The sequence below is a fragment of the Sminthopsis crassicaudata genome, chromosome 4 (assembly GCF_048593235.1).
Source record: "Sminthopsis crassicaudata isolate SCR6 chromosome 4, ASM4859323v1, whole genome shotgun sequence".
NCBI lineage: Eukaryota > Metazoa > Chordata > Mammalia > Dasyuromorphia > Dasyuridae > Sminthopsis > Sminthopsis crassicaudata.
The window spans coordinates 63,357,573-63,381,695 of record NC_133620.1 but is presented as its reverse complement, the minus strand read 5'-3'; the positions used below and the strand labels follow the sequence as shown (position 1 = coordinate 63,381,695).

The window sequence follows — 24,123 nt, the reverse complement described above, 5'->3', positions numbered from 1 at the left end:
GCATTTGCTTTTATAAATATAAGAGGAATCCAATGGAATTTCTTGAATAAGGAATGCCATGGTCAGAACTATGCTTTAAGTATAAATCTAGAAGTGGTATAAAGGATGGATTGTAGAAGGGAGAGAGAGAGTAAAGATGAGAAAATCAATTAAGAAGGCATTGTAATAGCAGAGATTAGAAGTGATAAGAACCCAAATAAGTATGATGGCCATACTCCTCTGAGTACGGTAAGTTGCAGAAGGAGGTAGGTATGAGTGATATTGTGGGCGTAAAACTGGCAAGATTGGTTAACTGAATTCCTCAAAAGAACTGAGAGGGGAAGGTAGCTAGAGATAAACGTTCTATGTAGGAATATGTAAAATTCTTCCTTCCATATTCTCAGTGTTTATTAACATATTACCCTTATAACAAATGCTTGCATTCTGTAAATCTAGAAATTCATAATGATAAAGAAGTGAATCTAAAGATAGGATGATGTAGTAATAGTGATGTAGACTTAAATCACTGATATTTTGAGCAATAATCCACGTTCTTACATGTCTGGAACTTATTTCAATCACTCAGAATTTTCTTTTAATTTGGATCATAATTATGAGGATACAACCTAGCAATAGTAGAGAGAAGAAACAGAGCCATTAAGATGCTCCTCCAAAAACAAAAGAAAGGAGGAGATGTAGAGGGTCACAGATAGTGGGGGAACTCTGGGCTAAAGGGTCTTATACCTTACCCAGAGTTCCCTCACTATTTGTGGTCCTCTACACATACTAATTGAATAGTTGCCAATTCTATAACACTGAAGTGTCACAGGTAGAACACTTATGACATGTGAGATTTTTTCATTTTCTTATATTTGTGAGGGGTTGAGTTCCAAATTCTTAATTTTTATTTTGAATTCCAAATCCTCTCTAGTCCATCTCCTTCCCATTGAGAATGTGATTTTTATTAGATAGATAGATAGATAGATAGATAGATAAACTCATGCTAAACATATTAGTCATGACTTTGTATTTACTTATAGGTGTATTTATTATATCATTTCAAAAGAAGATAAGATTTTAAGGTTAGGGAATAACTCATTTTTCTTTTTTGTATTTTTATCACCTAATATAGTTACATATCATAGATAATTAATGTTTATTGAACAGAACTAAAGCAGAAGCAATGGGTAGAAGTTGTCAAAAGGTAAATATTGACCAATTTCCTAATACACTTCTCCAAAAATGGCATGGGATAAGAGATGAAAAAAACAACAACACTTAGCAAGTGTTCCAGGTACTGTGCTAAGCACTATAGATAAAAATATAAACAAAAAGACATAATCAGATCTAGAAGAGGAATAAAGATTGAGCAGACTGTAACTCTCCCCAAAATAGAGGCTCTGGGTGGGGGGCAGGGAACTAAGCAATCAGACAGAGAAGAGGGCAACAGAATAGAGGAATTTTTCAAGGTCCTAAAGCCACTGTGGCAGATGAACATTCCAAGTTGAGGAGTTTCTAGGTTCTGGGGGGAAGTTTTAGTGAGAAACTAGAGTTGAAATATGGTAGCAAAAGAAGTTTAGGACATTAACAACAGAAATGAGGTTATTCTTGGCTTAAGAAATTGAAGAAAAGACTAGGAAGAAAGAGAATGGAATAAGCATTTATATAGTGCCTATTGTGGCTCAGGCACTGTAATTATTTCATTCAATCCTCACAGTAATGTAGCAAAGTAGGTACTATAGGTAAGATTCATAAAATCTCTATGGTGAGCAATTTAGTTTGTCTGTAGTCAAATATGCTTGACAGAGATTAGTATGAGAAAGGACTGGAAACATAACTGGGACCAGATTGTGGAAATCCTTAAATGCCATCCTAAGTAATTTATACCTTATATGGTAGACAATAGAGAATATTTGAAGGATTTTGAGAAGGGGAAGACAAAATTATAAGAGAACATAAAGAATATTACTATGTCAGAAGCATGAAGGATGGCTGGTGAAACTAGGAGTGATTTTTTTTTTTTATAATTCCTGAAGGATAGTAATGACTATCTGAATTAGAGTGATTGGAATGAGAATGGAAAGGATGTGATATATTACAAAGGTAGAATCCATGGGACTTTATAACAAGTTGGATCATAATGTCATGAATTAGACCACAAAAGGTCTTCAGAGAACATCTAATCTAATTCCCTTCACTCTTCGGATGAGGAAACCAAGGTCAAGAGATTTTACACAACTTTTCCAGGATGACAAAGGTAGGCATGTCAAATGCAGGGTTTGATTCTAAAACCACTACCCTTTCAATTTGTGCCATACCTTAGATGGAAGAGAAGAATCAAAGGTTTGCGTTTGGATGAATGGATAGCATCTATCTGTCAATGGCAGAATCAATGATAGAAATAGACAAAGACGAAAAACCAAACCCAACTTTTCTGTGCAGACTTTCTCTCTCACCTTTACTAGTCCCTGGTGACTATTACCTCCTATTGCAATTCCTAACCTAAACCACTCTTTTAAGACTCAGTCTCTGTTACCTTAGTGTTAATAATCTTTATATATATGTGTGTCCTATTTCCACAACTAAAGCTGAAATAAAGACCTTTTTTACTCTTGTCAAGTTGACCAAGCCACATCTGGTATCCTATGAACCATAGGTTCTTAACTTTTTCTGTGCTATAAATTCTTTTGGAAGCCTAGAAAACCTAATAACTCCTCATAAAATGTTTTAGATGCATAAAACAAAATACATAAGTTTATGAAGAAAATCAATTGTACTAAAATATGTTCTTTTGTCTCTGTCTCTGTCTATCTCTCTGTCTCTGTTTTTTTCTCTCTGTGTGTCTATTTCTCTCTCTCTCTGTTGATAGACCTTCAAATTAAATACTATAACAGTAAAACCAAGGCCATTTGTAGTTTTATTTTATTACCTGGATTGCATGAGCTAGGATGGGAAGGCTAGTTTGGGGGAAATGGCTGTGAGAAGGTAAAGCATTTTTGTTTATCTGCAAAGCTGCACTAGGCTAGAGATTCTTTTTTCATTTGACTATTTGTTTATAGGATCTTTCCACTGCATGAAAAATCGCATTGACGTAATATGGGCTTTGTAGAGGAATATGTCTTCAGTATTCGGTTGTAAAATAAATGTCAGAATAGAATGTTTGGGAAAATAAAGAGCTGTATATGAAATAGCTTCAGACAGACCTAGAGAATACTGATGAACTATTGTTGATGTTTTATTATTTAAGGCAAATTTGGTGCATAAAAAAGGAGCTGTCCTGCCTAAACTGCTTTCTAGAAGAGCAGAAACCAAACACTGAACAACAGTGCAAATTTCCCACATGGCACCAGTCACACATTCCAGACCTGCTTTGCAGGATCTTTTTTTTTTTTTTAATTGATAACATTCCTCTAGTGAATCTATAAGCTTCTGTCTGAATCACAGAATGTCAGAGTCAAAAGGAGCCTCAGAATATAGTTAAACCTATTTGTGAGCAAGAAAACTCTTTATAATATATACAAAAATGCTCATTCAATCCTCAACAAACAAGCATTCATTAAGTGTCTGCTATGTGCCAGGCACTGAGCTAAGTCCTGGAAATAAAAGAAAAGGCAAAAAGAGTCCCTACCTTCAAAAAGCTTACTTTCTAATTAGTGATTTAGCACATAAACAACTAGGTACAAACAAGATGTATCTAAAGCAAATGAAATTAATTTGAAATGGGTTGGCCCATCTGAAAAGCCCATGAAAATCCTTTTTGCAAAAGGTAATATTTGAGTTGAGTCATAAAAGAAGCTATTGAAACTATGAAACAGAGGTGAGGGAGCAGAGCATTCCAGACGTGATGAGATGTCAAGTGTAATGAGTTATGGAAATGCCAAAACATTTGATCTTAGATTAGGGAGTCAAGTCTTGTTTGAAGATCTCCAATGAGGGAGAACCCATCGCTCCCTAAGGTATTCCATTGTCCTTTGGAATTGCCTAATTGTTATGATGTTTCTTATCATACAAAGTGAAAACTCTACTTCTATGTCACTTCCTTGAATTGATCTTAGATATGCTTTCTGGGACCAAGGGGAACAAATGTCATCCCTCTTCCACATTATGACCCTCTTAATATTTAAAGCAGCAACTGCTTACTCTTTAGTCTTCTCTTTTTGCAGGCTAAATTTCATCAGTACTCATATCATATAATCTGAAGGCCTTGGTCACTTTCTTTTGGAAATCCTCTGCTTATCAATGCCTTTTTATTGTGTTTCATCTCATCAGAGTTTCTACAGCATGAATATTGTTCTGGCACCCAGTGTTAGCAATCCCTAGTCTTGATTGTTATAACAGGACCAATGAATTTACCTATGGCATTGTAAAGGAAAGAAATGATGATAAAGATGATGGTGATGATGATACTTCTATGAATGTATAATAATATAATAATGAATGTCTAACTATCTACTAAAATCTGTTAGGATTTGCAAAGCACTATGTGTGTATACACACACACACACACACACACACACACATATATTATCACATTTAATTCTAACAATGACATTGTGATGTATGTGATATTTTTGCTCCCCTCCTCCCCGCTATTTTACAGAGGAGGAAAGTAAGGTTGAGAGAAGTTAGATGATGTGCCCACAGTCACACAAACAAGGCAAAATTTCAACTCAGTTCTTCCGGATTCCAAATCCAATGCTTTATCCAATGTATTAAAGTAAGAATAAAAGAAAAATGGAAAAGTTCAAGAGAAAAGAAAAAAAAAGTAAAATAAATAGAAGAAAGGAAAATTGGAAGTGCATATAGTAGGACTGGAAAAATGATAATAAGTAAATAAGTTGCTTTGGATAGAAATGAGTTTCTGATTACTAGAAGCATTCAAGATGATAGAAATGTAAAATGTATTTTTATTCAAAAACCAATTGCACAGAAAGAACTTTAGGTAAATAAGAGTGTTCTAACCTATTTGATAGTAAAAAAAAAAGTGGGTTATACTGTAAAGTAGGGAACTCTCCATCACTAAAAGTATTTAGGCAGAAGATAAATGACCTCTTTCCAGAAAGCATGGTGCAATGGTTAGCTCCATGAAGACTTCAGTTCAAAATCCTCCATCCAACTTGCTCTAGTTCTGAGAGTCTATTTTTCTATTTGTGAAATCCATGATACAGAGAGGGGGAGACATGGTTAGGCAGCAGTTTATTGGGATAGGGTCTGAAAGTTTTAATGAATCAAAAACTCAATATATGTCAATGGTGTGATGATATAGCAGTCAAAAAGAATAATGCGGTATTGGGTTGCATTAAAAGATGACTTCTAGGAAGAAGGTAATGAATCTGCAGTATTTTTCCCTACATAGAGTACTATGTTCAGTTTTATTCACTCAATTTAAGAAGGATTTTGATAAACTGAAGGACTTCTAGAAGAGGGCAATTGGTATGATGGAAAGATAAATTTGAATAGCTAGACAACACAGTGGATAAGTATGAAACCGGAGTCTAGATCTGCATTCAGACTTATTAGTTGTTTAACACTGAACAAATCATTTATCTACTCTGTGCCACAATTTATAAAAGGAGATAATAGTAAGACTTATGTGCCAGGACTGTTGTGAAAATAAAATGAGATAATAGATATCCCCAAAATTTTGGTTCAATCTTAATCTTTAATAGTTTGAATAAATTTAAAGCTTAAAAATGGAATTAAGCCTATCTATATGCCAAAAAGTCTGATGATCTAAATTAAATGGATGAATACTTACACAAATATAAATTGCCCAAATTAACAGAAAATAAATATTTAAATAATGGTATTTTAGAAAAAGAAATTGAATAAAGTCATCAATGAACTCCCTAAGAAAATGTTTCCAGAGTCAGATGTACTTACAAGTGAATTCTGCCAAGCATCTATAAAACAGTTAATTCCAATAATAGATAAACTACTTGGGGAAATAGGCAAAGAAAGAGACTTTACCAAATTCTTTTTATGACATAAATGATATACAGATATCCAAATCAAGAAGAGTCAAAGAAAAGAAAGAAAATTATAGAGAAATTTCTCTAATGAATGTTGATAGAAAAAATTAAAATAAAATATTAGCAAAGAGATTACAACAATTTATCACAAGGATAATGCATGCTGACCAGATAGGATTTATACTAGGAATGCAGGATATGTTCAATATTTAGAAAACTATTGGCATAATTGGCCATATCAATAACAAAACCAACAGAAATCAAATTATTATTTCAATAGATACAGAAACAAACTTTTGACATTCCTATTAAAAACACCAAATAATATAGAAATGAGTAGAACTTTCCTTAAAAATGATATGTAGTATCTATCTAAAACCATCAACAAGCTTTCTATGCAATGGGGATAAGCTAGAAACCTTCCCAATAAAATCAGGGATGAAAGAAAAATGCCCATTATCATCACTATGATTCAATATTGTACTAGCAATTATAGCATTAGCAATAAAAGAAGAAAAAGAAATTGAAGGAATTAGACTATGTGACGAGAAAACAAAACTATTACTCTTTGCAGATGATATAATGATATACTTAGAGAATCCTAGAAAATCAACTAAACAAACTTACTGAAATAATTAACAACTTTATCAAGGGAAGGGAAGGGAAAAGCAGAAGGAAGCAGAATGAGTAGGATATCTTTTCCATGGTTGTGTTTTATTTATTTTTCCCCCAGTCACATTCAAAGCAAAAAGAAATTTTTAGTATTTATTTCTAAAATATTTGAGTTCTAGGTTCTCTCCCTTATCCCCATCCACAATTAAGAAACCACTCATGAGGTTATGCAAAACATTTTCATAAAAGTCAAGTTGTGAAAAAATAGATCTCCCACCCTAATGTAAATAAAAAGCCTCAAGAAAAAATAAGTTTAAAAAAGTGAAAGAGAAAGAGAGAACACATCAGTCTGTATTCAGACACAATCATTTCTTTTTCTAGGTATGGGTAGGATTTTTTATCATAAATCCTTCAGAGTAGTCATGGATGATTGCATTGCTGAGAATAGCAAAATCATTAACAGGTAATCATCCTGGAACATTGCTATTACTTTGTATACAGTACACTTTGCTTGAATTCATGGAGGAATTTTTAGGTTTTTTTTCTTCCTGAGAGCATCCTGCTCATCATTTCCCAAAGAACAATAATATTCCATCATAAATATACACCACAGTTTACTGAGCCATTCACGAGGAGGATATTATTGTTAATAAAGTTTTTCATGTAAAGCGAAGATTATACTTGTTATTTTTTGAGTAGAACTTCAGTAGAATGATGGAAGTTAGAGAGAGACAATCTTTGGAGTTAGCCTCCACATACAGCAGATGACAAATGGAATTGGTTGTATTGTGAGGTGAAGAATTTCCAAGAACTAGAAACATTTAAGCAAAAACTGGATGATTTATTGCCTGAGAGGTCAGAGAAGAGATTCCTTCATTGAATAGGAAGAAAGGATCCTAAAATCCCTTCCAACTTTTGGATTCCAGGAATCAAAGTTGTTTGGTTTAATGCACAGATGTGCTATGTGCTAGGATCCAGGCTAAGAAATTGCCACAGCTGGACTTAGGACATAGTTGAGGATATTGAAACATTAGAAGGCAACCTAGTAAAGTGTTTTTAAAAAGTATATGTTGGAGTCAAGCAGTCAAAATTCTGGTCCTAATTCTGCCACCAACAATCTGAGTGCCCATAATACCAGGAGGTTCAAAATCACAAAGCTCATCACTCTTTCTGGGATCTGAGTTTCCTAATGTACAAGAAAACAGTTGGCCAAAAGCCTTTCCAGTGCTAAAATATGTGATTTCATTAGTAATTGAAACACAGCATAATCAATTAAGTGGGGGATAGGAAAATTCATTTACATTTTATAGATATATGTTCAGCTGTGCTAATTAGAACAAGACCCTGAGGCTAAAAGATATTAAACTACATCTAAAAAAAGATTACAGACAAGCAAGAATGTTGCTAACTTTTGAAAAATAAAAATGGAATGCCTAATTCAATAAACCATAGCAATTTCTGTTGAGAGCTATCTGGACAATTTGTAATATCATCAGTTTTTATTCTGACCTATGATTTCATCCATGTAGGTTCTTCTGGGAGTGAAAGTAGTCTCTGACTATAGTTTTAGAGGGGTAATAGGTTACTGTCTCTGGTCTATGGCCTATGGTCTCTATGTGAGATTAGCAGGACTCGAAACCAAGTTTTTCTGGTTTCAAGACTGGACTTCTCTCTGTCTCACCACAATCTCTCCTGTGGATAATAGAGTAAATATTTATACTAAGTTAGATTGCCAGCATTTTTAAAGCTGTAACAGTAGCATCATGTTTTAAAGCATGTAGGACACATAGTTTTCTAGGACAATGTATTTGTCCAAGGTTAGCTTTCCAGGACTGTGCTCTTCCCATAAGCTATCTCAGCTCCAGAGGACTTCCCAACTTTTTCAGACTCTCACTTTGAAGGAAGTCAGAATAGATATTCTTATTATCCTAATATTGTTGCATAGTCAGGATCTTACAGATAGAAAGGCAAAAGTGAAATAAAAAGAGTTTGCTTTAAAGAATTTACCTTCCACTAAGGTAAACATAGGTATAAACATACATATAAGCACACACAACACACATACTCATCTATATGTACATACCCAATTAAAGATATTTATATGCATTGATATAATTAAAAATGCACATATATACATATAAATATATACACATACATTCAAGTGTATATATACATATACATACATATATCCATATGTAAATATATATTTTATATATACATTTATACACATACATATATATTTGTATATGCTAAGTCATTTGGCAGGTGAGGGAGAATCCTTTCATTTGATGATCAGGAAAGGTTATATGTAAATGGTGGCACTTTAGCAGAGATTTCAAAGAAATCTAAGAGTCAGCAATGAGGTGGTTAAATACAAAACCAAAGTTCAATCTACTAGTTCCCAAATGTGTTATATGAATGTTGCTTATATTTTTACAAGTACTAGTTGTTTTCCCATTAGAATGCAGTTGTGATGAGGATTATTTCATTCTTTGTACTTGAATCCTCATTGCCTAGCATAGTATCTAGCACAAAGGAAGAATTTAACAAATATCTGTTAATGGATTGGTAGATTTGGGCCCAAAATTTTCCTGAGAAATTGTGAATGGGTCACTGCAAACCATTATATAAAAAAAGAGCCCAAGGCAAGTATAGTTGGGGGAGAGAGGGAGGGAGGGAGAAGGGGAGAGAGGAGGGAGAAAGAGGGAGGCAGAGAAAGAGGGAGGGAGGGAGGGAGGGAGGGGGAGAGAGAGAGAGAGAGAGAGAGAGAGAGAGAGAGAGAGAGAGAGAGAGAGAGAGAGAGAGAGAGAGAGAGAACAGATGATGGCTTGATAAATAACAAAAAAAATAGAGATTAAGAGATGATAAAGAGTATATGGAGAGAAAAATAGATGAATGGGAGATATGAGTGATTACTTGATAGGTGAAAGAGCTGTAGATAAAAAGTAGGGGATTGGTACATAATAATAATGACCTAGTAGGTGATAGAGATAAAGAAGTGATAAAAATAGGTGGATGGATAGATGGATAGATGGATGGATAGGGACACATGAGGGACATTGAGGCAAACAGGATTAAGTGATTTCCCAGGGTCACACAGCTAATAAATATCTGAGGCTAAATTTGGACTGAGGGATAAGTCGCTGACTTCAGGCCTGGCATTCTATCCACTGTATCACCTAGCTACCCAAACTTTTGCCCTTACAATTTAGTAAGAGTGGTAAGACACAGGCATGGATAAACATGATGCAAAACACTATGTGACAAAGTAAAAGGAAAGGGTGCCAGGAAAAAAAAAATTGGAGAGGGGAATAAATACAGCATAGGATAAGAGGGAAGGAGACAAATTAAGGAAATCTTCAAGGAATAGGAGGCCTTTGAGCCTTGAAGGAAGAAAGGATTTCCTCAAGCAGACTGAAAGGAATGCATTCCATGCACAGCCTGCTGGCTGGTGTTGTGAAGAGCTAAAAGCTTTTATAAATGCACATTCTAAGGATATTAAATTCTGGTAACTTTTGAATATGCTATTCTTGAATGAGCTGGAAAGGGACACATCCCAAGAGTGGTACAATTCCTTTGGTAATACTCATATCTTTTACTTTCAGATTATCTCACACTTTCACTGTGTCTATCTCCGGAATGTACTTATTTATTTTTTCATCAATTAAAATATAAGCTCCTTAAGGGCCTGATCTGTTTTGTTTTTCCTTTCTTTGTATCCCTCAGAACAGTGCTTGGTATCTTAGTAAGCACTTAATAAATGCATGTTGCCTGACTGACTTTGGTGCTCAGGGTTTGCATTTATACATTCATCTTTCACTAGGTGTTTCTATGTGATGCTCTTCCTTGCTCTGGAGAAAGGGCTAATCTGTTCAAATTTCCTCATCCAGGAAATAAGCGGCTCTGACTAATCCCTAAGATTTTTTACCTCTAAAGTCTATGAAACTGAGGGATACAAGAGAGTATGGGAAAAGAAAGCAGAAAAGCTAAGTAATATATCTATACTCCAGTGTGTAAAGAGAAGGAGTATGAACTAGCAGGAGAAAGGTACATTGGAGCCAGATGGTGGGTGACCCTAAAAATCAGGCTAAGTAGTGTGCATTTTATCCTATATGCAACAGGGAACCACTTGAAGGTTTTTGATCAGAAGAGTGACATGGTCAAGCCTATGTTTTAGGAAGATTAATTAGATTAATTAGGATCAGTAATGGCCAGTAGTGTTAGAGAAAACCTAATATAACATTCCATTTTTATAACCTAGGAAACTGATCAAAGGATTTAAACAATTTGCCCAAGATCACAGTGTTAGTTAATGGACCTAGAACCTCAGTCTCTGAATTCCCAGGCTGATGCTTTCTTCACCATGCTACCATGTCAGAAGGATTATTTGACTTTTTCTACCTGTAAATCCATTCAAATTTAGCTACTTCTTTTACAGGAAATTGGATTTAGTTACATTGCTTCTTGAGATGGGTGTGATTGTTTGACCTAAGAAGGGCCTAGCTATTTGTTTATATCCCTGAAGACAGCATCCCTGGCTAGCTAGGGACTTGTAATTTATTGCCAATAGCCTTCATCCAGCATGCTAACAAATAACTATTATCAGCTAAGAAAAAACAAAAAAACAAAAACTCTGGGAAAAAAAGTCTGGATCCTCAGAAGTAAATAGATGAAGCTGGTTTTGATGTGCTTATAGATACAGGATCAGATAACCACTCCAACTCCGAACACACACACACACACACAGAGTCTCCTCCTCCCTCCCTCCCCCCTCCCCCTCTCTCTCTCTCTCTCTCTCTCTCTCTCTCTCTCTCTCTCTCTCTCTCTCTCTCTCTCTCTCTCTCTCTCTCTCTCTCTCTCTCTCCCTTTTTGTCTTCTTTTCCCTCTCCCACCTCTCTCTTTCTTATAAGTGGTTGTGTTGCTGAAACAGACAGATGGTGGAGATGGAGAATTCACTGTCCTCTTTGCCTCCTTCTTCTAGATCCCACTGAGACAGTAGCCACCATGTGGGTGATTGTGGTCTCTATTGCAGAACACCTGCCTGCCACAGGCACATGGGAGAATTTTTGTGGATTTGTTTTTGCATCTTTTTTTTTTTTTAAAGGAATGATCACCCTCAAGTTTGCTTCATTGAACATTCAATTTCCAGAGCTACACTAAAAGGGCTCTGACTTGAAAAGCTAGGGGAAAACGTACTGTCATCCCTAACCGCTCACCCCACTCCCTCATTCTGTTTTCTCATTGAGTTCAACCAGCTAAGACCACAGAGTTCTCTTTTCTGGTAGTAAAAACATGGTAGCCCCAAGGCTTCCTGGGGAGATGTTGATCTCAAATGAGAACTCCTAGATGACTGGTCTTTGGAGTAGATGATTTCATTCACTGCCCATGAAAACAGTCATTCCTAGCAAAGGAAAATGACCTGGAGTAAATGATATTTTTCCTTTATTTATCTTTAAACATTTTAATCCAGGTAAAATCAGGTTAAAATGATTATCAAGAATAACTTTAAAGAGGAAAACAAGATATAGAAGGAGAGTGAAAGTAGGAAGTGTGGAAGGTTGAAAGGTAATTTATATTATATTATTTGCATATATGATGATTAAGAAGTAGGTAGGAGATATTATAATAATAACAATGATAATAATAATTAACATTTATATAGCATTTACTATGTTCCAGGTACTGTTAAGTGCTTGCTAATTATTACCTTATTTGCTCCTCACCTGGAAATCTTATTATCACTATTTTACATATAAGGAAACTGAGGCAAAGAGGGTTAAGTGACTTTCCCAGGACCCCAAAGCAAGTATCTGAATCCAGATTTGAACTTGGGTCTTTCTAACTGCAGGCCCAGTGCTCTAGCCACCATACCATCTAGCTTTCTCTAATAATAATAATAGCTAACATTTATATAGCAGTGCCCAATAAACTACTATGTAGTAAGCCAGGTAGTCAGCAACCACAAAGTAAAGACAATTTTCTTTTGTGTTATAGTCACTCTCTGAAGGCATTCTGGATTCTGTAAGATAATAGATTTAGGACTAGAAGTGAACTTAGACATCATCAAGTTCTAGCACCTCATTTTATAGATGAAGAAACTGAGGTCCAAAAATGGTAAATTCTCCAGCAGGAGTGTTGCAGAATAGTTTTGAGCAATAGTAGTGTAGCTTATAACCTTCCACCTTGACTGCTTTGAAGGAAAGCAAGTCTCCTTTATAGCCCCAAGCCTAACCTTTTCTGATTTTTTATTACTATATTACATTGCTCCCTTTCATGCACTCTAGTTGGGAAAACTTGACACAGCCACATGAATCGTTTAAGTTCCACAGTTACTAGCCAGCTTAAGGAATTATCTCTTTCTTTTTGCCTGGGTTGGAAGTTTCTCTTCCTTATTCATAAAGATCTTCCTGGCTTCTTCCCCCATTTGTTGGTTCTCACTCCCTCTTGAAATTACTTTGTACACACTTTTTCCCTGTTTATCTGTGTACATGTTCTATACATCCAATAAAATATGAATTCCTTTACAGCAAGGGTATTTACCTTTTTTTCTTTGCTTTTCAAATGCCTAGCATAGCCTTACAAGCAGCGGATGTTTTAATAAATGTTATTTTTAAGTCCCTTTCTACCTGCAGAATGTATTTTTCCTACTCTACCTTCCCCCCAAATCCTTGGATGACCTGTCTCATCAATCTTCCCCAGCCTCATTGTGCCTACTTCTCATCTTACCTTAGTGCCTCTTGCTGGAGTGGGAGCAGAGTATATGGGAGGAGAAAGGAATGAATGGTGGTGAAATATATGAGGGGAAGGAGACAGGAAAGGAGAAAAAAACTTGCCCTACTACTGCTGTGATTAAAATGCCCTTCAGTTACCTTTTTTGTGTGAAGAAGCAGGATGATTGAAAAAGGAAGGCAGGGAGTCTGACCTAACCTGCCTGTAAAGTAAATATACCTTTCCTCAGCCTCCTCATCATAAAATCATTGAAGCTCAGTGTCAGAAAAGACCTTGGAGGCTATCTAATCCAACTATTAAATGAGAAAGAATTTTCTCTATTATACTTTCCTCCCTTCATTCAGGAGTAGGCATTTAGCCTCTGCTGGAAGGCCTCTACAGGCAGAGCCCTCTGGGACTTCACTTGGGACAAGAAAGAAAGAGGGGAGAGACAGAGACAGAGAGATAGAGTGTGAGATAAGAGAGAGAGAGAGAGAGAGAGAGAGAGAGAGAGAGAGAGAGAGAGAGAGAGAGAGAGAGAGAGACAGAGAGACAGAGACAGAGACAGAGATAGAGACAGAGACAGAGAATGTGTATGTTAAGGCAAAACTATTCTCAAATGCATAGTAGTTGGGATAGACAGGGCCAGGGTTCTGGTTAGAGAGACAAAAAAGAGGGAAATTCAATGCCAGCACTGAAGTGGAGACAGTGTGTCACAGTGTATGGAGAATAAATCTTGAGACGCAGAACATCTGTGTCTAATTTCTGCCTTTGCCACATACTAAATGGCCTTCAATATATTTTTTAATATCTTAATTGTCTGAGTAACCCTCAAAGATCATAAAGTACAGAAAGGGCATCAACCTGTATGGGTAGAAAGAGTTTCCTCATGTTGGCATTCTCTGTTCCAATGAAATCACTTTGTCCAATTCCAATATCTACATGAGCAATAATATTAAAGTCTGGAGGACAGTTAGGGAGCAGACTCACTCAAGAATTCTAGCAAGAATTTTTTTATAGTCACTAGACTGTAACCAAGAAAGCATTGTACAAAGTAACAGTGACATTGTGACTATGATCAACGTAGCTACTCTGATCAAGACAACAATCCAAGACAATTCCAAAGGACCCATGATGAAAAAATGCTGTCTGCCTCCAGAGAGAAAATGGATAAATTGAAGTATACTTTTTAAACTTTATTTTTCTTGGGTTTTGTGTTTGTATGTGTTTTCTTTTCAATATGGCTGTTATGGAAATATGTTTGTATAATTTCATACATACAACCAGTGGAACATTGCTTTCTTTCTCAAAGCATGAAAAAGAAGAAAAGGGAAAGGAATATTTAAAATAAATATTAATTTTTAACCTGTAACTGGGAAATATTTAATGAAATAAATAAAATATTTTAGATAAATATAAATGTTTATTTACCGAGACGGATATTTATCTAAAGGCAGCTCGATAATTATCTAAGTAGGCAAATTGATCAATATCTGTTTCTTCTGGCAAAGGAAGACTTAGTTTATATCAAGCCTCAGAAACTTTCTAGCTATGTGATCCTGGACAAATCATTAAACATTTCTCTGGCTCAGTTTCTTATTCTGTAAAACAGAGATAATAGTAACTTCTAATTCCCAGGATTGTTTACTCATTTTAGTTGTGTTTGACTCTACATAACCCCATTTAGGGGTTTCTTGGCAAAGATACTAGAGCAGTTTGCTGTTTCCTTCTTTCGCTCATTTTTCAAGTGAAGAACTGAGACAAACAGGATTAAGTGACTTGCTAAATTAGTATGTGTTTGAGGCTGGATTTGAGACGTCAGGGCTGGCACTCTATCCTCTGTGCCACTTGATTGCCCAATAACTAGTGCCATGAGCATAAAATGAAATGATAATTTGTAAAGCACTTTGCAAACTTTAAAGCGCTCTGTAAATGTTAGATATCGTTATTTAATATTTTAAGTTTTGCAAAGGGTTGGACATAATCTTATCATTTGAATTTTATAAAAATCATCCCCCTAAACTTCTCCATTGTCACTCTGAGAAATTTCTGCCTTAAACCATAATCCTCCTCCCAAAGATGACTCCCAGGAGGTTAGAGGACCTGGGTTACATTGTTACCTTAGAAAAGCCATTTAAGCTCTCTGGATCTAAGTTTCTTTGACTCTTAAAATGAAGGGGTAAGGTTGGATGATTTATAAATTCCTCTACCTCTGTGATCTAATTTCTATCCTTTTCCCCTATTGAATCCTTTATTTGGGCACAGGACTCAAATGCTCCAGGCATACCAGCTAACATCAGAATGGAAGCTACAACAATCCTTGAGTGATTTGCAAAGTATCTTTAATAACCATATGTATGCTGCCAATGACTTTTATTCTAACCATGTAGGAGTTCTCATTCTATCTGTCTAGGAGGGGGTTGTGTCAACAGGGAAAAGATGGATTAGTTCATCTAACACTGACCCTCTCTCTGCAGATCCTTTCCACCTGGATGGCAGTCTGCTGGACTTCTGAATGTGTATCCTGAAGTTGTATCAGGTTAGTGGAATCCATAACATTTTCTATGTACTGCTCACCACAAGATTATCTGATCATAGTATAATGTGGACTGATAAATATGGAGGTAAGAGGACCGTATGCGGTTTTCTAAATTCAGGCATTGCTTGGTATGGGCAACATGCATAAACTAATGAAAAAAAAAAAAAGGTGGAGAACCAGCATAGAGAAATATAGTGGAAGAAGTCTTGATTCGAAGCCAGAGGATCTAGTTTGGAATTCCCATTCTGCTGCTTACTAAATGTGTGACCTTGGACTACAATTCAGTTTCCTTGTCTATAAAAAGGATTGGATTAAATGATCTCTAAGATTCCTTCTAGCCACAAGTGTATTGGTAAAACATTTAACTAGCTCTCTAAATATACATAAACACAATAAATACATACCTATATACATGGAGGTATGTGTGAATAAAATATTTATAAAATATAACATTGTGAACTATGTATATATGCACATACATATACATATTATACATTTATTCACATATATACCTGGCATAATTCTACATTTAATCTGTATTATTAATATTTCTTCTCTTTCTCAAGTGTCAATAATCAACAAAACAATACATCAAACCTTGATTTGTAGTGCCCTTATTTCTAGCTTGAAATTTATGATGTCTCTGATTTAATGTCCATTGATGTCAGAAACATTCCATTTTCTTGTGACTAAAGAATGATGGGATACCAGATTCTTCCAGGTAGTGATACCATGCTTAAATTATCACCTTGATGACTTATTTTAAATGACATCATTATACTTTGCCAGCAGAAGCTCTTCTGAAAAATAAGTTCAAAGCCAATGGGAGGAAAATAAGAGGGAATGGAAAGAAAAAGGTTCTGACTTAATATAGAATGGTTTGTTGCCCTGACACCTGAAGGATCTGTTTTTGTTACAACATATAAAGGCCACTACAGTAGATTCCCAGGGGATACCTCAGAGTATCTATGTTCAATATATTCAGGGATGAGAAATATAAGATGCAAATTTAGAGTAGGAAGAGTCTTTAAAGGTTCTCTAGTTCTCTCATAAAGATAAAATAACTGAGACTCAGAGAATTCAAGTGACTTATACAAGATTTTAGAAGTAGGAAATGAAATAACTGGAAATATAATTATGTTCTCTTGACTCCAAATTCAGCATTATTTCCATTATATCATTCTGACTTTCAAAGAGGAGCATAAAGAGGTGAAGCAGTGATAATCTATAGTTTCTAATATTGTTGGGTTTTTCCTGTAAGTCCATAGGTGGTTGTATCTTGTAGCATCATCTCTATATTTTTAGAGAGGATAGTCTGTACCCTAATCCTTTCCTATTTTGAACCTATTATGTGCTGCAGAAATTTTTTCTCTTCTTCCTCAACCTGACACTTCTCTAACTTTGCAAATAGATGATTGTTTCATAGCCTCTGGAAGAATGGTTGTATCAAAGTGGTATACTGGCTGAGATCCCAAAAGTAAATTAAAATAATGGTCATATAGAGTATTATCCCTTAGTCTAGCATATCATGAACCCTGGAATTTGTAACCTTTTAAACCTTTTGTGCATAGTCCATAGATTATTGTATGATATCCAAATTGTCTCATTGTTTAGTCTAAAATAGTATTGTCCATTCATCCCTTTTAGTGTTCTGAGTGAAATTGTTTGGCCCTTGAAGATTAATTATAGTTAAAATGCTTGAAATAACTGGTTGAAGAGGGTGATGATTAGAGCCAGAGTGATTTGATTCTTTGGATTAGGATCCTGATCCCAAATCTATTTTATGACATGGGAACTCAGCCATCATCTTACATGTGTAGTTCTCACTATTGCTTTTCCACAAATAATATGGAGAAGGAATCTGAAGAAGCTGAGTGAGATGAATCGTTGTCCAGGTCTTTGTTTTTCTAGAAATTCCTGTAATACCTCCTTCTTGTGCTCTATCATCACATCACTGTGGCTAGATGTTATGAGAGCATCAGAACTGAATTGAATCATAATGTCCTAAAACACATTTGAGAGGACTAATTCCACTTGGAGGGCAAAATATAGCTACAGGATTGCTAATTTTTTCCATTGGTATCATAGGTATGCATGGGGAGAAATAGGGAGAAATGAAGGGTAAAGGTTAATGGCAATATTTTTATTATTATTATAGCTTTTTATTTATAAGATGTATGCATAGGTAATTTTACAGCACTGACGATTGCCAAGCCTTTTGTTCCAATTTTTCCCCTCCTTCCTCCTACCCCCTGCTCTAGATGGCAGGTTGACCAATACATGTTATATATGTTAAAGTATAAATTAAATACAACAAATGTATACATGTCCATACAGTTAGTTTGCTATACAAAAAGAATCAGACTTTGAAATAGTGTACAATTAGTCTGTGAAGGAAATCAAAAATGCAGGCAGACAAAAATAGGGGTAATGGCAATGGTTTTCATGGATGTGAGAACCTCTGGTCCACAGTCTTGACACAACTATGAGTGACATGGCCACTTCTGCTCCTGGTAAGGACTTCTAGAAACTGGACCCACATTTGCCTCCCTTATAATTCTAATAATAATTAGCAAATATAAACTTGACTACCCTGAGATTCAAGCATTTTCCAGGTTCTGCCTGGTTCTTTAGTTTAAAAACTACAGAAATCACAACAAAAATGAAGCAAAGCTTGTTCTCCAAACCTAAGGTCACAATAATTTGGGTTTTATGAATTATTGAACTCAACTATACAGATCATCCTTGAGTCTCTATAGCTTCACGGCTCACCAAAGGTTATAGAGTTAGTCCTGCTCCACCTATTTCATATTCCATATCCAGAAAGTTTTGTCAAGACCCCCACGTTCATAAAAGCTTTAACTTGGAGTACATGACACCTGAAATGTTAAAGGTGAGAAGTGGGGATATGCAATAGCAGATGGAACAAAAGTCTGGGTTTACTGGGAGTAGAAGATACAGAAAGAGAAGGAGGAAAAGGAGGAGAAGAAAAGAAGTGGTTGATTCTAAAAATGAGACACTTATGCTTCTCCTGATTGTCTGTATGATCCTAGTAGGGGGTCATAATTAATTTGACCAAGATTTGAGGGAGGTCTTGATCTTCATGTCTCTTTAATAAAGTTAGATTTGGATCTCTATTACTTCTATTAAAATTAATTCATCTCCCACAGGTCCTAAAGCCTTTTGATTAATTGCTCGATCTGATGTCCAGTTCCCCCTTCTTTCTTTCCTCTTGTTGAGAGGAGCAGATCTTCTGGTTTACTGACTTCATATGGAACAGATCATAATAAGATTCCTGTGGTTGGGCACTCTTCAAAGTTGCTAAGAGGTAAACTCTTCTTTAATAGAAAGATTGTGTCCAAATAGTCAACCTGTCAGATTGGGAGGTCACTGATCGATTTTGAAAAGGTTGCCTTTGTATTCTAAAGCAAATAAGACACCCAGTTAATTCTTTCGTTCTAGGAAATTTAGGAGCTTCAGGACTCCTGCCATTGGTAATCGGTAGAATAGCTGAGTTGGGAATCAAGTCCCTAAATGTTTAGTCTGGAGTATAGAGAGGAGCTTGAGTATCCAGAGTATTGAATAGTATTTTGAGTGACTCTATGGAAGTAGAAAGGATTATTTGCCAATGTGACTGTGCAACATGAGAAAGTCTTAATTGTTTTGTCATTGGATGTGTTGTAATGTGTTCTAATACAGATTCTTGGCTAATTTCAAGTTTCTTTTCAGAATCTGAATATAGATCCTTTGAAGTTTTCCGCTGTTCCCCTTGGAATGGATCTCAATTTTAGGGATTATGTGGATAACTGAAAATTAAGGCAGTATAGAGGGTAGGTGCCTCTGTTCTTCATCCAGTCAGAGAATTTGAGTGCACACAAGCATCACACTGCATTGAATGTTTCAATCTTTTGGGGATTGTGATATCAAAGATCTGACAGATGTGAGATGAATGACTGTCACAGTTCTGAGCCCTCCATAGTCTCTGTATGAGAAAATAAAATGTTGAGGAGAAAGAGATCTAAATATACAATAATCAGAACTTTAAAGAGTATCTGAGAAGGTTAATGATGAAAAGTCCCTTGGCATAGTAGGCTAGAACTCCCAGAGGTGGAAAGTCCATGAATAGTTTCAGCTGGGTGATCAACTTAGGGAGATCTGGCAAATTACTTTAGGAAATTTACCAAGTTATCAAATCCATATAAATGTATGACTCCCAAAGTAGAAGCTTTCTTCTCATAAGTTAACAACTTTGGTTTTGAAGGTAACATTCTCAGTCACTACCTGGACCAGCTTTTGTTTAAAGGTTTTACTGCAGGTCTGATTGTACTGCTTTGACCGTACATGCCTTTCTTCCATTTTTAATGTCCCTCCATAGCCTACAAACTAAAGAACAAACTCATCAGCTTTCTAGTCAAGATCTTCCACAAGATTGCCTCAGATCTATTTCTCTAATCTCATCTGCCACTAGTCACATAAACAAATCCTCAATTCTAGTCAAATCCCAAGGTTCTGTGATCTCATTGATATAGATATTACCATAGATATTACCACCAATGAGCAAATGGTCTTTCATCCTGTGCCACACTTGTATCCATTCCCTCCTGTAAATTTGCCACAAAGAGCACATTCAATGTCCTAGGACCTTCCTCATAGCCTTTTGATATATATGCTATTACCTTAATTATCATCCTTTAAATATTCCTTGACTTCCTCATCTCCATGAGATTTAGCTGATAATATTCCTTGTGCTTAGAATGCCCTTTCCATGAACTCATATCTCCACCTCTGGGAATCATATCTATTTTTTTAAGACCCAGTTCAGATGTCACCTCTTCCATTAAGCTTTGACTGATCCTTACAGCTTATGGTGATCTCTCCAGCCTCTGAACTCCAATATGACTTATTAGCTATAACACTCATAGGGCACTTACCAAATGATGTCTCTATTATGGTTATTCTTATAGTTTTCTGTGTTTTACTAAATTATAATCACTTTGAGAACAGGAAGTAGATCTTATTCATCTTATCCTCCACAACACTCAGTACTTATAGTACTTCTATGCATAGTGGCTTCTATTTGCATAATGAATGAAAAAGAAAAAAAAAAGTTAACTATCCCCTCATTTTTTCACTGAATAAATATGGATCTCTACCTGAAAAGATTAGATGATGACCAAGGTCATATTACCATTAATGTATATCTTGGTGAGGGAGAATAACTTACATTCATAAAGGCAGTGTGGTATAGTCATTTGGAAGCTGATTCTGGAGCCAGAGAGACCTGGATTCATACCCCATCTCTGATACACATTTGCAATTTTACCATGGGCAGATCACCTAAGCTCTCAGTATTCTAATTACTCCTCCACAGTTGTAAATTCCAAAGAAAGTACTGACTTGCATTCGTAGAGGGAGTTTCCTCCTCTTTAAGTTTGTAAAGTATATGTATAAAGATACATCCTATCTTTGTTCCTCAACGCAACTCCGTACAATAGATATTTGAAGGTGTTGTTATATTATTGTTTGAGGGGCCTGGGGACTATTTGGCACTGAAAAATTAGTGTTTCTGCTAAAAACCAGCTATGTGGCAGAAGGGCAGAGGTGGGGATTAAGTTGACCACAGGAGGGAAAATAAAAAATGAAAACACCTACCATGGACAGCTCCTTTGAAATGTTTGGGCTTTCTGAGGTATGAGAACTAGCCTGCAGCTTGGCTCTGGGAACTGAACATTTCTAACCCTTTCTTCCTCACATTCAGTTACCAGATGACACATTAATTGCCATCCTGGCTCTCATTTAAATTCCTCTCGTTGGCAAGTGCAGAGAAGGTGACAAAATCCCGACAGGATTTCCGTTTGTTTTAATTTTAGCTCAGCTCCAGGGATCTCCTCATTAAGCCACATCACCAGAGCCATGAGGGGACATATCTCTTTAGCCAGAATCTGTAAACAGAAGGTGTTAGCAACTCATCTACTCTCTACTCTACAGAGCCTGTTTTTCTCCTTTAGATGCTTTATCCATCCACCGTGCCTACAGAGGCTTATTAATCTTCCTCTATTCTTACTGTATCTCGTCTATCTAGGTAATACTTTCTGTCTATCTGCCGATGTCATTTTCATATTCTATCCATTTGCCTATTTACACTGTTTATATTCTTTGCCTACTCTGTTTTATGGCCCTTCCCCATTGCTACATTCATCCTATTGATATTCTTGCCCATTTATTTTCCACATCCATGCTTATATTACCCCCTTTTTTAATCTGTTTATCAATCTTGTTTACTTTCTCTATCAGTCCCTTCATCTTGCTATTATCTAGTTATCTATCTGGTTAAATCACCTGCTTGCTCCCTCTCTGTCTCCAGCTATTACCTGAATTCCAGTCAGGTCCCTTTGACAAGGCTGCTTGCCAGTCCATATTAACAAGCTGATACCTGAGCTCTCTCAGGGGACTAAAAGACTTCAGTCACATAAACATAGAGATTCCATTGTTCTCCTGCAGTCTAGAGTATCTGAATAGATACACATGTTTTGATTCTCCCCAAGAGTTATTTATATTTGATTTGAGGGTAGAACATTTGACACTTAGGACAGTAGATACTATAACTTCTCTATCTATGGTAATGTAGAGGGTATCTTACTGCCATAGGAAAAACCTGGATGGAAGGTGGATGTTATTTTTGCCCTCTGGCACCAATAAATGTATCAAGGCACCACAGCTTCCATTGACAGAAGAGAGATATAGGAGACACATTGTAGAAAAGTGGCTAGAGGGGCATCTAGGTGGTGCAGTGGATAACAGTACCAGCCCTGAAGTCAAGAGGACCTGAGTTCAAATCTGGGCCTCAGACACTTACTACTTCCCAGCTGTGTGACCCTGGGCAACTGCCTCAGGAAAAAAAAAGGGGCTAGAGTGTTGGTCTTAGATTTAGGAAAATCTGCATTCAGATCTCACCTTGAGAACATCCTGAATGTGTGACTATGGGTGAATTATTTCACCTCTTTGAGCCTCAGTTTTCTCATCTGTAAAATGGGGTAAAAAATGCTGTTAGTATCCATCTCACAAGGTTGTTGTAAGGATTCAATGAGATTATATTCACAAAGTACTTCATGACCTGTAAGATACCCTAAAATGGCAAGAGCTATTATCAAAGGAAAGCCAAGCCAGGCTTTCATTTTTGCCAAGGAAAATTCAAAGTGGGTAAACTCCATGTAGATAACAAAGAACTGACTATTAAGGTAAGAGATGAAATGATGATAGCTAACACTTATAGCACTTATTATATGTCAGACACTATGCTTAACAATTGTTACCTCCTTTGATCCTTACAACAACCTGAGAGATAGATGCGATTATGATTATAACTATTTTATCGATGAGAAAACAGAGGTAAACAATGACTCGCCAAGAATCACACAACCTAGTGTCTGAGGTGAGACTTGAACTCAGGTTTTCCTGAATCCAGGTATATTAACAATTGTACCAACTAGATGCTTACTTCAGATCCCTGAAGTTGACTAATATAGCACAAGGAGTCCACTTGTATCCTCTGACTGATTGGTCAAGTGATCACTTTCTCTTTGGTTGTTATGGATGAACCTGTATTAGAATATAGGGGGGAAAGTTTATAAAACATGATTTCCCAGTCAAAGAATGAGGAGGTATTGTCCATGAACAAAGTTAGCTAAAAATCTTCCGTGGACTCACACTGCCTACAGAATGAAGTCCAAACTCCTTAGATATTCAAAGCTCTTTATCATCCATTCCGATCTATGTCTCTATCCTTATCTCCTCCCATTCCCTTACAAAAGTTCCTGGCACAAATAATGTGACTTACTCATTATTCCCTACACACACCATGAGAATTTTGACCTCTACAGATTTGCTACCATTTCTCCTCCTTTGAATACCTTCTTCTTTCCTTTCTATTAATCAATGTATTCTTCCTTCCAGGCCCAGACAAGTTCTTCCCTCCTGAATTCTTCTCCAACTTCTTCTCACCTCAGTAATTACTTTTCCCCCTCCTGAACTCATCCTTACTTAATGTCTGAGTCTCCCACTCTACTCTTTGCATAGACTGACTGGTATTATTTATTTATTAGGCTGCCTGGTATTATTGTTTATTTATATTTTTTGTGTCTCATTTCTTTTATTTTTAATTCATAGACTAAAACAAGCATTTCCATAACATAATATAATAGTAATAAAAATGATTGCACATGAAAATGCAAATCTTCACAACTTGCTATTTCTGGCATTGATATTTATATATGTGTGGCTTCTCTCATGACTTCTCCACCAGATCACCAGACT

General features: G+C 36.1%; 1 protein-coding gene across 2 annotated transcripts in view; it reads left to right on the top strand.

Annotated features, from left to right (window-relative positions):
* Positions 1–24,123, top strand: part of TNR (tenascin R) — a 685,145-nt gene that overhangs the window by 229,310 nt on the left and 431,712 nt on the right. Inside the window, exon 2 of one of the 2 annotated variants that reach the window (XM_074308424.1) lies at positions 15,749–15,810. The gene's annotated coding sequence lies outside the window, so the exon portion shown is untranslated. Of the gene's footprint in view, positions 1–15,748; positions 15,811–18,506; positions 19,139–24,123 lie in introns of those variants that run through there. The other variant, XM_074308425.1, reaches the window with a different exon arrangement.